A 15979-nucleotide genomic window follows, 5' to 3' on the forward strand; every position below is an offset into this window, starting at 1 on the left:
GGCCTCATCTATAGTTGGGAAATAATGAAATTCTGAATGTGAGTAAAGTCATGTTCTTGACATACTGTTAACAAGTTCAATCAAAATAATTCTTTTTCTTCACTAACAGTTTTCAACATAATGCTATAAGATGCTGAGCACATTCCTTTCTTGAAGGCTGCATACAAAATGCTTTTCCCCCAGATGAGTGAGTAAACTGTTTTCCACATAAGTTCTTTCTGCTAGAAGATACTCCTGCTTTAAGAACACTGTTATCAAAGTGTTAGGACCAGATACCTGACAGTCAGAGTCTTTCTGACCTAAAATATTTGATGATTTTATTACTGTAAGGTCAGTCAAGTACTGATAGGAAACACTGATAGGTACAGCAACACAGCAAAATAAATCCCATGATATCATCAATTAATGCCAAGAGAGTATGTTTCTGAGCACTAACCAACAGTGCACCTGATTGGTGACAAGTCTCAGCCCTAGAAATGACCTCTGCTGCAGAGCTCAGACACAGACACAGAATTCCTAAGACTCAACAACTGAAAATGTGTGTGTTTGGGGTTCATTTGTACACATTAAAACTATATAATTACTGGGAAAAAAAACCTATGTGTCAAGTCACAACTAATCCATCTAAAACCTTTGTTTTGCATTTATTTTCTGTTGGGATTTGGGGCCCAACTTCACTTAGTTGTCATTTCTTTTTGGTGTGTACTGTGCAACTGAGGCTTAGAACATCAATTATCACATCATAGTGCACTGCATTGCTGGTGATTACAAGAGACCCAAAGGATAAGGAATAAGCCCCCCATAGGCTCCTGCATTCTGTGGATTACTGATGGCAGATCTGCCTCTGGTTGCTGCTTGAAGAATGTAAATTTAGAAAAACAAAGGGCCTGTCTCTAAGCCTATTATAATCAATAGGGCTAAGTCTATTAATTGAAGTGCCTTAAAAAACTCAGAGATGTCAGTGGAAAATTGTATCTGACTCTGGAATAACCCCACAAAAGAATAGCATAATAATCATGGGATGGACATAATGTAAAAGTGAGGAGCCCTGAGCTGCAACCCAGATTGTCCAGATACTTAGCTTCTTCCATGGCATATTCCCTAGACTGCTTTAGGTCTGAGCTTTTTTCCACCTGGAACGCCTAATTCTATCCTTGCTCTTCCTAGTGGGGAAAGTCACTATGAATCTTCTAACTGGAAGTGAATTCATAGCACAGGGTGCTGACTGTTTTCACCTGCTTTGAGATGGCTCACTGTCTGAGCAGCTTTTCACTGAAAGACCTTACCTTTAAATGTGATACATACAACAGAGATGAGTAACTCACCAGCATACATGCTACTTTCCAATTAGTTACTCCCCATACTTTCTTCTTTCTGGTATCAGAATGCAAATTTCTTATAAAGTTTATTTGTTAGTTTGTGAATTTTTATCCCTTGAGAATAAAATGAACCATCTGCACATTGCCTTTAGTTTGGTCTAAGTTTAATTTCGTGTCTTCATTCTTAAATTAGAAATTAGTTATAAGTAATATGCTTTTCTGTAATTAAGCTGCCACAGGGAAGATGCTGAAGTCTAGGAAACATTTTTATGGAGTCATTTCTCTTAATGATGTCCACATTTTATAATCAGAGTGTTCCCATTGCAGGAGGATTTTGGAATTCAGAGACTTTAAAAATGCAATATTCTTGCCAAGAAATGCAATTGTGCAACAAAATAGTATTTTAAAAATTAAGTGTTCGATACTCTTCTGCACCGGACAGCTGCGCCTATGGAACATCTCTCATCACAACAGTGCTTGCTGACTTTATGTGGAGTAAAACGGACCAATTTATAACCATTCGATGTTTTCCTTGAAGGAACTGCAGAGTTTTAATTCTTAATTATGAACAGCATCATTTATGTTCTTCCGAACTTTCTATTATCTCTCCAGCTCATCTCAGCCCCTGACTGCTTTCAGAATGAAAGGTTTTCACACAATAAACATCCTTTTAAGCTTTGGCTTTTATTTCCATTTGCTATGTTTTTTGGGACTATATTTTCTGCAGTTTTCTACCAACTGCTGAGGAATATTCTGAACCTTTGAACACTGAGCGGCGGGGTTCCATCCTAAGCTCAAAGGATGCAATACTAAAGAGCACCATGAAACTTGTAATACATTTTAAAATTCAGCTTGTTTTTTTATTTTACGAAGTCCTAGAAGTTTCTTGTGTTTAATGACCTCCTTTTCCTAATTTCTCTGTGTATGTTCATTTCTGAGGTCCAAATATTAGCCATTTCAACACCTTATTTAAAAGCCTTTCACTTAAATGTCTTCCTTTATTCTTTCTCTCTCTTTTTTTTTTTTGTTACCTTTTCATCTCCTCTTTTCCTGTCCTTTTCCTTCTTCATTGTCATGAGTAAGTAACTCCATTCAGTTCAGTAAATTTAAATTGCTCTAGATTTGGGTCAAAATCATGCTTTCACAAATTTTAGTGTGATGCACCTTAGAATAAATGAGTAACCTGGTTTGAAGGACTCACAGATGGACAGAAAGAAGTGCTCCGTTTCAAATGACAGATCAAGAAGGAGAAGGTATGGTGACAGTCGCCAACTGCAAGAAGTTAAAATAAAAGGTACTTCTCCATGAGGGTTGCACCTTGGATGGTGAAAGGCGTGAGACTGAGAAAATAAGCATTTGTATTGAATATCAGTCCGTGTCTGTATTGGCGGGTAGAAGCTGTCCCAAAGCCTCTGTGGCTGAGCACAGGGCAGGCATTTGGTTTCCACAACCTTGTGTCCCAGAGCAGAGTCTGTCTGTCTGCACAGTGCACACCCACACTGTCATGAGCTCTCCTAAAAGAGAGGAACAGCTCCAGGGAAATGATAAAAGCCATTTATGATTCAAATGACCACAAAACTTACATGGTAGGGGTGAATTAACTCATTCACTGTGTCTGGAAAGGGGTGAATTAACTCATCTAAAAGGGTATTCCCAATCCTGACATCAATATTTTTCCAAGCTAGTTATTCTCCTTTTCTGAAGGATTATTAACTTTTTTTTTTTTCAAACCAAAGCCTAAATCATTCTAGTACTACAACAAGGCTTTTGCTAATGGAAAAAATAAAGAAGTACTGTAGAAGGCAAACAAACAATGCTATAAACCAGAGTGCTAGGCAATACTGACATGAAAAGTATGATTTGAATGGTAAGCATTGATGTTTGGAAAAACATCTCTTTATTATCTTTCAGTTTGCCTAACACTGTTGTGTCCTGCAAAGAAACAGATCACCAGTTTGGATGATTACTGATAAGTTCCAGGAATTTACCAGTGAGAGCTGAAGGGGCCCTCTGACTGCTAATGGCAGGTTCTTGATTGGATTAATTTTGCAGGAGTTGATATTGACATTTTTATTGGTGTCATGCTATAGACATGTTTTCTGGGTCTCAGCAATGGTAATTATCACAGGTCTTTCTTGAGATGAATGTAACTATTTAATTCCTAGTCCTTGATCTAATGCAAATACCTTTGTATTCTGCTACGTTGTGCTGGGACCAAGCAGCCCTCTGGCCTCCACACTAATCATGAACAAATACTGGATCTTTTTACCAACCATTGCATTTTTCAGATATCTCTGACATTTACTGCTTATAGAAGATTTTAATAAGGATAAAAGCACCCAGAGCAGAGGGTACTAACAGAAAAGTAGCTCCTGTCTGGAGAAGCTCTGAACAATATTAAAGAAGATAAATGAAATTGTAATGTATGGCTTAATAATGGTTGATCATATATTCTCTTACATACTCCCCTACAAACACACACACAAATTAACCTTTTCAAAAGGATTTTTGCAGAGATTTTCCTGACAACGTACTAAAAATAAAAACAAATAATTAAATATGGATTAGCCACTCCATGAGATAAAGCCAAAGTCCATAAATTAAGAAAGTGCTTCATCCTTCTTGTTGAGGCATTGACAATCTTAAAGTCTACTAAAGTGTCCACTAGCTGTTAATAACATTAACATGAAATGAAATGAAATGAAATGAAATGAAATAAAATAAAATAAAATAAAATAAAATAAAATAAAATAAAATAAAGAAAATAAATCTATGTCAAACACAGACACAACCCATTTTCTTCCTACTGTCTGTATGATTTACATTTTCCTTAAGAGTTACTGATGGTTTCTGAACTAAAGGATATTGGGAGATTTTGGAGCAACAGCCTAAAACATAAATAAGAATAAGAAAGAAATGCAGCACCTGCTTGGACAAGGCAGCTGTACTAAGGCAGTTAAGGATGGTGTATTAACCATACATAAAGTGTACTGTCCTCTTCAGTACTTTAAGCAATATCAGGGCATCACTAAGCCTGCACTAGCTCCACTTAGACAACTATCTACCATTGGAAAAACACTTATTATATCTGACAGATTTCACAATCACACTGGGACTTGAACTAAAGTACATTACAAGGAGCGAACAGCAATCACTCCTATCCTGTATTGCTTCAGGGCAGAAAGGATTTTTTTCTTCCAGTTCTTTTCTCATCTGAGCTGCAATGTCACAGTATGCTGAAATAACCATGGGAGAAACTATCCACTGTGTTTTCCTTTCCTTTCCTTTCCTTTCCTTTCCTTTCCTTTCCTTTCCTTTCCTTTCCTTTCCTTTCCTTTCCTTTCCTTTCCTTTCCTTTCCTTTCCTTTCCTTTCCTTTCCTTTCCTTTCCTTTCCTTTCCTTTCCTTTCCTTTCCTTTCCTTTCCTTTCCTTTCCTTTCCCTTCCTTTCCCTTCCTTTCCCTTCCTTTCCCTTCCTTTCCCTTCCTTTCCCTTCCTTTCCCTTCCTTTCCCTTCCTTTCCCTTCCTTTCCCTTCCTTTCCCTTCTTTTCTCTTTTCTTTTCTCTTTTTTCTTTTCTTTTTTCTTTTTTCTTTTCTTTTTTCTTTTTTCTTTTCTTTTTTCCCTTTCTTTTCCTTCCCTTTCTTTTCTTTTCCCTCTTTCCTCTTTCCTCTTTCCTCTTTCCTCTTTCCTCTTTCCTCTTTCCCCCTTCCTCTCCTCTCCTCTCCTCTCCTCTCCTCTCCTCTCCTCTCCTCTCCTCTCCTCTCCTCTCCTCTCCTCTCCTCTCCTCTCCTCTCCTCTCCTCTCCTCTCCTCTCCTCTCCTCTCCTCTCCTCTCCTCTCCTCTCCTCTCCCCTCCTCTCCTCTTCTCTCCCCTCCTCTCCTCTTCTCTCCCCTCCTCTCCTCTTTCCTCTTTCCTCTTTCTTTCCTCTTTCCTCTTTCCTTTCCTTTCCTCTTTCCTTTCCTCTTTCCTTTCCTTCTTTTTTTTTCTTCAAGTAAAATACAGAACAAAAATGTAGTTATCTTCCTATTTTGTTACATTAGTCACAGAAAGCAAATTTCATCACTTTCCCCTGGTAAATGCGGGCTTCTTGCCCAATGGGTCATAGGTCCACATTTGACCTTTTTTTTCAGGGCAGTCAAATGCAAATTAAAGCACACTTTTCCCTTTGGATGTTTTACATTGTTCAGTTGCTTTATCTTCTGGCAAAATTACTGTTAACCATATGACAGCTTTGAATTCCTCTCCATAAAATACCAGCAAAGCTCATCATCGCATCTCCATAGGTTTTAAATGATTTGGAGTTTACAGTCAAAACTGCATTTTCCAGCTCAGTGAATCCTTTCGCTGACTGTTGCTCTAACATCCTTGTTGTTTCCCATCATTAAACAGAAAGTCACCATACGACTCACAATAATTTGGATTTAATTGCAAAGATATGACTTTGGTCCAAGTAGATAATATGGGAGGGAGGGGTGGAAGGATTATTCCCTTTTTCTAAAGTGATGATAAAATTTCTTTGAAATGTTTTCAAATCCCTAGCACCATATTTTTTCCCCCTTTCCAAAGGTCCTTATTAGATTTCTTCTAATCTAAAACATTCCTGGGGTTTCTCTCTTGTGAAATTGACTAATAAATGGTGTGGAAACTTGGAATCTTTCATAAAAGCTCCAACAACATGAAAATAGTTTCCATAATGAATAGATTTGGATCTCTAACTCCCTCCATAGAAATGTTTTAATCATGAAAGACAGAATGGAGTTCTCAGGGGGCCGTAATTTAAAATAGTACTGAAAAATATTTGCATCTACTATGCAATTGTGAAATGTGGCTTGGTGCTCTGTTTACAATGGGCAAGCAGACGGTTATTTTATTGCAAGAAATAACTGGCATCTTGCATGGATTTTTTGTGACGAAGTGCATTTTTTGCTCCTTGAAATCTTCACATTTCTGTCAGTCTGAAAAATGATACAGTCTCAGTCTACATCTTGATAATTTGTAGGAGGATATTCAGCATTTGGGTTAAGAAAGCACCTTTAATATATAAGATTTTTCACATGTATTTGAAGCAAATGAATATCTCATATGAACAGCAAGACGCTGTCAAATGCAGTGTTCTTCCATAGCTTCATGCTATGGCTGTCTCAAGAATGATGATAGAGAGAATAGGGCATAAATCTAAATTTCTCATTTTCCACCTCCACATTTTGAAGTGCTGAAAATGGGAGAAATACAGAAAGGCAACCAAGTTTGCAGATACTGTTATAGCTCTAAATAACATGAATCTTGGCTCTACCTACATCCAGGGCTGCAATAACAAATTTTCATCCCAGCTGCACATCCTGCATTTATTAGCAATTAACACCATTTTGATTTAATTTCTAGCTGCTTCTATTCCTTTTTACATATGCAGCATGTTCCACACCAGCATTTGAGTTTAATCTTCTAGTGTAACTGATAAATATGGATGTGATGGGAGGTTCATGGCTCTGTAGGAAAAGAAAAATAACTCTGGGATTTGATTTTATGTATAATTAAGTAATGAAAATATTAATAATATAGTTTATATAATTTCGCTACTAATCTAGTATTGGATGCATAAGTGGAGAAAGAGTGACAATAGCCTTACTTATGCACAAAGCTTCCTGTGACTGCAAACATCCAGAAGAGTAAGTTAATTCTGAGTGGTTCAGTGGATGATAACTTATGATAACTTATTCAAGTGTAGATGGCTGGCTTGGGAAGAAGGAAATTGTCAAGAATCTTTACTTAAAATCAGAATTTCATTTTTCATTTTATAATAATTTACCCCTCATACAGCAACAAAATTTTATTTAAATAAATTGTTAAAAATGTATTCCAGATCCTATCAAAGCAGACAACAAAATATTGGAACATGAGGTAAGCAACAATAACACCAAGAACATATTTAATTTATAATGGAGATCAATTTTTCTATATGGATAATAAACAACTTGAAAAAAGTTGCATTCAGAGATTCAAAATAGTACATTCTTCCCACTATTAAATAAAATCTTAGGGAGAGCAGAAGCATTGCTGAAGAAACACAAGCAAGACAAAATTAAAACAACAACAACAACAACAACAACAACAACAGTTTTGAATCAAAACTAGAAAACCACCAAGAACTAAGAGTGTTAAGGTATCTGGTATGGTACAAAAGTTATTTCAAATGTAAGAGTATACATATACTCAAAATGACCTAAGATTAAGATAGCATCTAACAAGCCAGGTATCATTCAGCACTGTCATCTTACAGAAATGTTTTGTATCCTTTTGTCTCCACTAATGAGGCTATTCTATAATTTATAAACATTTTCTTGTGGCTCTTCTCAGTGAAGATACATGTTTGCTCTTCAAACTCATTAATATGTTTCTGTGACAATACTTGTATGGAAGACATTTATGCAACACCACTTGGAAAAGCTTAAATTTGTATTATTCTTTTGAATTGCCAACTGAAATTCACCCAAAAATAAATAGTTCTTTTAGGCATAACTTAAAAATCCAGCAGAAGAAGCTCATAATTTGATGTTTTTCAATAATAATAACATATGCAGGGGCCTAGTGTTTTTATTTCTATTAATTTGCACAGGACTTTCCCATTAAGGTGGTATATTGATCTCATAGCTCTTGTTACAACGTTTCATGCTAATATACTGACAAAAAAAAAAAGGCAGCAGGATAAAATGCTCAGGAACTTTCGATCTAACATTTCTGAAGAGCTCCACAAGGACCTATTATAACAAAGCAATTGGATGATGTGATGACAAAATTAAATTGAATGTAGAAAATTGCAAGGTAGGGCACATTGGAAAGAACAATTTAAGCTACTCATATGCACTGATAACTTCTAAATTACTTAAAAGATGCCAAGGGGAAAGCAAACAAACAAACAAAACCCATGAGTCATCAAGGAGAACTGAATAAAGACATTTGTGCAGGGTGCAGATGGTGCCTAAAAATCAAGAAAAGACGTGAGGTTGTATTAAGGAGGAAATAAGTTATACTATTGGAGTTAAAATGTTAATAACTATATCACTGCTGAGTCCTTGCTTTGAATAGTGCATTTCCTATCAAGCAATATTTTCATAATCACCTGAAGAAGGCTATCAAATGAAAAACCAACCTTACCACTGAATTATAACAGATCAAAAATAGTACAGCCTTTAAATAAAGCTAACATTTCCAAAGAAAAATGGCTTGGCAGCTTGGCATCTTCACTATGGTTCTGGAGAAGAGGAGGCTCAGGGGAGAACTTATTGCTACCTGAAGGGAGGCTGTAGTGAGCTGGGGGTCAGCCTCTTCTCTCATGTAACTGGTGATAGGTCTAGAGGGAATGGCTTCAAGCTTTGCCAGGGGAGATTTAGGCTGGGCGTTAGGAAATACTACTTTTCTGAAAGAGTGGTAAGCACTGGAATGGGCTGCCCAGGGAGGTGGTGGAGTCACCGACTGTGGATGTGTTCAAGGAACGTTTGGATTTTGTGTTGAGGGACGTGTTTTAGTGAGAACTATTGGTGATAGGTGGTTGGTTGAACTGTATGATCTTGTAGGTCTTTTCCAACCTCGGTGTTTCTGTGATTCTGGCTTCCTTTTACTGAGCAGTTTTGGAGATTCGTGTTGGAAGTAACAGTATTGCATGATGTTTGGGGCCGAATGGAAGAATTTGAGTGCTTTGACTTTAATTCCCTCCTGGAATTTATTTGTGTTGACTGCCGACCAACTGTCTGAATCTTAACATTAAAAAGACAGGAATTACTTAGTCACTGTCTCTTTTCTTCTGTGTCTGTTTCAATTCCAGACATCTCTGCATACACTGATGATGAACAGACTCATCTTCCAGTCTGGATGCAGGCGCACAGTTTGTGCAGTATTTGTTACTTCTATAGACATATGGTTAGCTGGTCTGTTTCATGAGGAAAAAAAAGCAGCAAATGCCAAACTCATGCCAGTTGTAAGAACACTGGGTTTAAAACAAAAACAACAAATATAAAAATATGAAAACTTTGCTAGAAAATGTATGACCAGACTCTCATCTGTTGCAGTGATGCTTTTGTATCAGTGGATTTCTGACAATTTACAGGGGGCTCTGGTCACTTTTATACTACATTTGTACATCTTTATTTCAGGAATTTATTTGTACATCCTTTTTCAGGGATTCTTGATTCTCTCATTTCCTTTGTTTCATGCTCACAAAAGAACTTTCTCCACCATCTGACATGAACATAAGAGTCTGACAATGAATTCAACACTAGATAGAACTCTTGAATTATTCTTACACTGTTGTTGAGGCAGAATCAACACCTATGGGAAGCCACCTCTGAAAGAACTAGTTACCACACAAGTAACATTTGTTGACTTATTCCTTTACAAGCTGATTTGCATCTAGGCTTTTTTTTTTTTTTTTTTTTTTGTCAAGTTCCTTTGTTTTAAGTATTTCTGATTGGTAATAAAGAGTGATTTGTTTAGGAAGAACTGAAAGTACTGCAAAACTGATGTACAGTTTAAAGTCCTACAATGAAAAAAGTTGGCACTCTTATGAAGCTCCATATGATAAGAAGGTCTACATAAAAGAGGTCAAATACTGAAGCGCTGAGTTAGGTGAAAGGAGCCAAAGCTTTACAAATAGCTAATACAAGCAACCAAGTAATTTTATATACAGTACTTTTTGGCATAAGCAAGATCAGGTTCAGGCTTTTATTATTTGATTACAATGCCCCACTTATTTTGACAAATCGGCCTTTTGGTCTTTGATATAAAAGCTTTATTTATTTCCAAAAATACACTGTAATTCCTATGTCCTTTACTGGCAACCTGGCTAGTAAGGGTGTTTGCACCTTCCTCTAGGCTGGTGTAATGCTGACAGAGAATGCACTCTTCAATTCTTACAGTGCTGACACCTACGGATTTAGATTTGATCACAGTGATGTCAAGAATAAAGCTTTCTGTAGGTATGTTACTTTGTTGACCAGGGAAGAAATGTTAGGATTAGCTCAGAAAGAAGACAGGTTATCTGTGTTGATGACAGGAAGGTTGACTTGAGAGGTTGATCTGGAATATGCTTTCAGAAATTCTTCCCCTTTGTTTCTGTGAGAAACTATATTATTGCAATCACATTTCTACCATATTTCAGACTTTCTCTTAGAGTCTTCTTCAATAAAGTAATATTTTTCAAGGCATTTAATTCCTAAGTATTGACTAACAGAGGATTCAAATTAAAGAAGACTTCACTTACATTTAACTCATTTTACTGAAATAAATTTTTTTCCTCAGGACAACAAAATATCACCTCATCCATTCAAATATTTTTATAGACAGATTCAAATGAAATTACAGGAGTGAGGGGAGAAAGAGATTAAACAAATGCAATAAAATTGATCGTTCACATGAACCCAAAGGTAAGGTCACATTTCCAAATAGGGTCCCAAAACCTTAACCATGTACTAGTATCTACAGGCAATTTCAGTGTCATTGTATTAATTTCAATGGAATTGTACCCATTTACAAGAACAGAAAATTTGATCCATCCATTTATACTGTCACCGTTCTTCCGACTAGAAGGGAAAGCCATAACTAGTTCTGACAGATGAAAAATGAGGCAAGAAAATTGAGATTGGGTTGTTTATCCCATTTCTCACAGAAGCTGATTAGGTGTAGATCAGCCTAGGGAGTGTGGAACATTCCCTGCTGTTACAACTTTTAAATACAAAATAGATGGCCTCCTAAATGGACCTAATGAATAAAGTACTAATTGCAGATTCATTTTCTTAGTACTCTGTTGTGGGAATTGTTAGATCATCCAAATGCTCATTGTGACTCAACAGTCTAAGCACCTAAACCTGGAAACCAGCCAACAAGTAGATATACACATTTCCAGTTCATCCTTGAATGTCATATTTGAATGTTCTCTTACAGTTTGCAATTCTTGTTGACCAGATCAGCTGAGCTACTCCTACCTTGGAACACCTGGTCATCAGTTGCTCAGGTTCTGGCTCAGGTTATTTTTGCCTGCTTCTTGGATGAAAAATAGTCAAATTTGGCAGATTTCAGAGTAGTCCGTTGGAGAGGATATATTGATGATGGATGCACAAATGTTTTTAATGTAACTCCATTTGCAAAAAGGATAAACTCCTACTTCCCTGATACTGATCAGGAATGCTACACCTTACTGTAGTCAGCACTTATCCTAAGACTCTCTTTCCCTTCATTCCTCAAAGGTCAGTGTGACTTCTTTGCTTTTCATTTTACTGCATTTCCTTTTGCTTCTTCCCTTTCCCCTGTTAGTTGTAGTTCTGCATTTGTTTTGTAATTTCCTAGGAAAAGAATTTAGCCTTAATGCTTTCTGCTATAGTCTTACCAAAAAGCCTCTGTTCTGACTGCAGCTTTTACTATTTTTGCTATGGTTGAACAATAAGGAATTCTCCTTCATTTAACCTGTGTGGAAGAACAATTGCTTAATACAGGAGTTTTTAAAAACCACTGTTGCATATCTTTTGCATGTGCTAGGTTCAGGAACAGATTGGTGACTGATGGAAGAAAGTAATCTCCACTGCCAGACTCCCTGCTGGAGTTTAAGAAATGCTTGTACTAGCCTAAAGATAAAGTAAAACTGGAGAAAGTACATGCCTTCTACTTTCTAAATAACAAGAAGGCAAAGCTAGGAAATGCCAGTATACAGGGAAATCTGTAAGCATGAAGTCTCATGAAGAAATCCATTCCACACAACATAGCTTTCACTCAAGACCAATTCAACATGGCAGAAGAGCCAAAAGAAATGAAAAGAATGAACACCAATATGACTAGAGAGTGATTTATGAAACTGAATTAGAAAATAATCACCTTCACTAGATAGACAGGTTTCTTTCTCCCAAAACAGCCCTGTGCAAATGTTGCTGCGAAAATAATTCTGAGAAGACTTTTTCATGAAGATGGGATGAAAAACTATTTTGTTGGTTGTTAATTTAATTCAAGTATGGTATGCATCACTGTTAGATGTTGTTCAAACAAAAAACCCTTTGAACTTTTACAAAGCTTGACAAATTAATCATCTAAAAACATCCATCAACAAAGGATGTAAGACATTTATAATGCATTCATTGTTACATGCCAATTAACAAGACCACATAGCAGCATGTAGCCTTTCCATACACTCTGATGTTGATCAGCTGGATAGCTTTTGCCAAAATAATCACCATCTTCAAAATATCTTCCCCTTACCCAACAGTACGTGAGAGAAAGATGCTGTTGTTTCAGATATGTAGATTGTTCTCTTCTCATCACAAAAAATAACTGTTTCAAAGAAAACTGGTTTGGAAGTAAGGAGTGCTGGAAAAGACAAGAGCTCAATCAAGCTTCACTGTCATGTATTTTAAGAAATCTCAACTAGATCTTAACCGGGCAGTCATTAACATGTCAAGTGACCTTACTTGAACAAGAGCTAAATAAAAAGTCCCAAGAGTCTTTTTACTGATGATATTCTTCAGTAAATCTCTGAATAAAATGCTTGTGAACAGCTGAAAAAGAATTATGGAGAGATTCACATGGAAAGAAAATGACAGTTTCGGGTTTGTGAAGCATAATGTATTTCAGGTGTCTGACTTTTTGGAATGAACAGTGGAGAAAATCAAAATTATTGGGGTTTTCCAACGAAGTAATTGCTTGACAAAGCATAATGTGAGAATGTGAGAAGAAATTAACACCATTATAGGAACATATTCACGCCAGCTTTCCTCCTGAATGCTTGAGAGATAATGAGCAACTAGCATTCTATGGTTCATCCTACCAATTATATTATTTATTATTACCTAGGCATGTGTTTTACCTCCATATCAAATATTTAGACAGGAATCTTCCTGGAACCTGCAAGACTTCTATATTTTATGTGCTGTATTTTGTGTCTATCACAAACAAGCCTTTATGAGAAACTAGATCTTTAGACATCCAGGAGTAAAAACTTTCAAGGATAAATATATTTGCACCAATCTCTCTAAGAAATTCATGTCATAGGTGACCAAATTTTCAGCTCATAAGTAACAGAGAAGGGAAAACCTGCTGTTCTGAGAGCTGGAGTATCACATGTGACAATTTTAAAAGTAAGAAAAGAGTAAGACTAAGAGTTCCTCTTATGAGAAGGAAGGGAAATTTGCACAGAAGACATAAAGCTGTGGTAACTGAAGTCTGCAAACTTTTGCAAAACCTTGTTTCTATTAAAAAAATATACTGTGAAAGCTGAAAACTAAGTATCCATTAGGGATGAGGATTAGAATGTAAGAATAGGACTTCTCTGCTAAATTGTACGTTTTAAACAGAGGTTTTCAACTATACACATCTCTGCAGAAGGAAGGGCAATCATATTAACTACAGGGTAGGTAATTTAGTACAATGTATGGGAAAAAAACACCTTAAATCTGATATTCTTCTGGGCCTCAGAGGACCATTCAAAAACCAAAATGGACAAACAAAAAAAAAAACAAACAACAAACAAAACAACATAAAAACCCAACAACCAAAGCAAGTTTCCAAGAGAGACTGAATAAACCATACCCAGCATTTCTGGATGATTCTTCTGCTATTTACATTGTTCTTATCAGATCAGTTTCTCCAGAACACATGCAAACAGACTCCGACCTTACTCACATAAGTATGTTGATTGTAAAAGCACTATTTCAACAAGATCACAATAAATCTGAAGGGTGGACACCCTAAGTATCAAATGGACTAGTTTTCTCCAGCCCATATTTTTCTCCTTTTCTTCAATAGCTTTTGAAGAAGCTGTAAGAAAATAGAGATGCACTTATAAGAAGTGTTTTGTCAAAGCTCAGATTGTAATTCTTAATCCATCATACGGTGTGCCATGAGCACTCAACAGATGTCTGCAGATGGATTCAAAACAATTAAACAAACAAACAAACCCACAAAAATACTAGAAGAATAACAAAGACGTATTCTGCATTCATTTTAAATATATAATACAGATTTTCTATTCTTGCTGAGCTTACCTACTGTTAAACTGGGTTAAATGTGCCTTTTGAAAAGAATTTCCACCTTGAACCACCATGTATGTAAAGTACCAGACCCTTTAAGATCTTTCTAGATCATTTACTAAATGTACTTGGAGCTGACATAGTTTATCATTGCATTTGTAATACATTACATGACATTTTACTTGCATTCCACTATGAAATAGAGCTAACACCAATATAAAGAAATTATTACAATTAATAAAAACAAAGATGTGTGAAGTCCTGGTCCTGAAGTAGGAGAATGGCAGACAAAATACAGAAACTGCTTCTCTGCAAAGTACAGAAATACAGATGCTAACAGAGAAATTGCACTGTAGTTGTGGATACTGGCACTGTCCCAGATTGCTGCCTTGCTTATATCCACACAAAACTAATCTTCCACAAACTCATTTATAAAGGTCTCCTTGGGAAAAAAACCTTTCAATTCATGAAGGAAAAAAAAAAATATTCAAGTTCAAAAATGACTTTCATGAATTATCTAGCAATAAACATTCCAAAGTCCTGAAAAAAATGCATGGCTGTATCCATTTTGTTCTTCAATGCTTTAGAAATACTCAGACAACATGAAAGGGCACTGTTAGGGCCTTGAAGATGCCATGATTCCAGCAGAGCTGAAGACCAGCTTCCTGTAGAGCAAACAGCCTTGAATCGAAGTGACTAATTAATGACATCAGCTCCTTGGTAAGACAGGTACCTTTTTTTTACTGCAAGCAGTAACAAAACAGCTGAAAACTGGAGGCGGTGAATACATGGAACCTTTGCTGCCTCACACTCAGTGTGCATCCAGAACACTTGCACTGTGCCTGCACACGTGGGAACCAGCTTACACACTGATGGCAGCACAAAGTGACCGAATGGGCAGTGTTTGGTGAGGAGTTGGGTACATGCCTTTAGACAAAAATAGAAAGTGTGCTATCAGTACTAAAATTAGCAAGTATGCAGCTAGCTCTTTTCTTCATGTGCTGAGGCTGCTGAGTACTGCAGGCATTGCCTCAGATGGTGTTGGCTTGGGATGGAGGCAGGGCAGGCAGGAGGAAATGAGAGGAGAGAGACCAGGGGAAGTGGCAGAAAGAAACTGAGGGGATAGAAGGAAAATAAAGGAGAGCAGCCAGGAGAGACCAAGGAAAACAACTAGATACTTTTTTTCTTTTTTTAATTGGATTTCATGTGCAATTTATTTAAGTGCAATGACTGAAAAACCACGGTGTGATGTAGAAAGCGTTGATATTATATATATATATATATATATATAATCTCTGCCACTTTAAACCTCTAGACCTCAAAGTGCAGAAGCCATGTGGAAGGGAATCCCCAGAGGTGAAGGACTGGCTCTACACCACCCCATGTAACAGTGAATGGCCAAGGAACAGACACCGGAATCACTGCCATGGTCATGAGGCATTCAGGTGCAACAAATAAAATACCCTTCTCTCCCCAGTGTGTATTCTGAATCTCTTCGGATGGTGAGAAGACTCAGGGAGTTGAACACACTTTCTGATGCACTGCCTGCAAAATACAGGGGAGGCAAATAAATTAAGGAGGGAAGAGATTAAAAGCATGTTTTAGAAGTTTTAGTTTCAATTTCTGCTCATGGAAACTATTAGCATATGTACAGCAAATT

General features: G+C 36.7%; 1 protein-coding gene and 1 long non-coding RNA gene across 4 annotated transcripts in view; one reads left to right on the forward strand and one right to left on the reverse strand.

The window, feature by feature from the left end:
- Positions 1–15979, reverse strand: part of TMEM108 (transmembrane protein 108) — a 237966-nt gene that overhangs the window by 193721 nt on the left and 28266 nt on the right. The window lies entirely within an intron of this gene.
- Positions 11093–15863, forward strand: LOC116227179 (uncharacterized). Its single transcript, XR_004166500.2, has 3 exons — positions 11093–11553; positions 14907–15039; positions 15635–15863. It is a non-coding gene; the product is annotated as an uncharacterized LOC116227179 (long non-coding RNA).

Source organism: Phasianus colchicus, chromosome 6, assembly GCF_987193195.1.
Source record: "Phasianus colchicus chromosome 6, bPhaCol1.hap1.1, whole genome shotgun sequence".
Lineage (NCBI taxonomy): Eukaryota > Metazoa > Chordata > Aves > Galliformes > Phasianidae > Phasianus > Phasianus colchicus.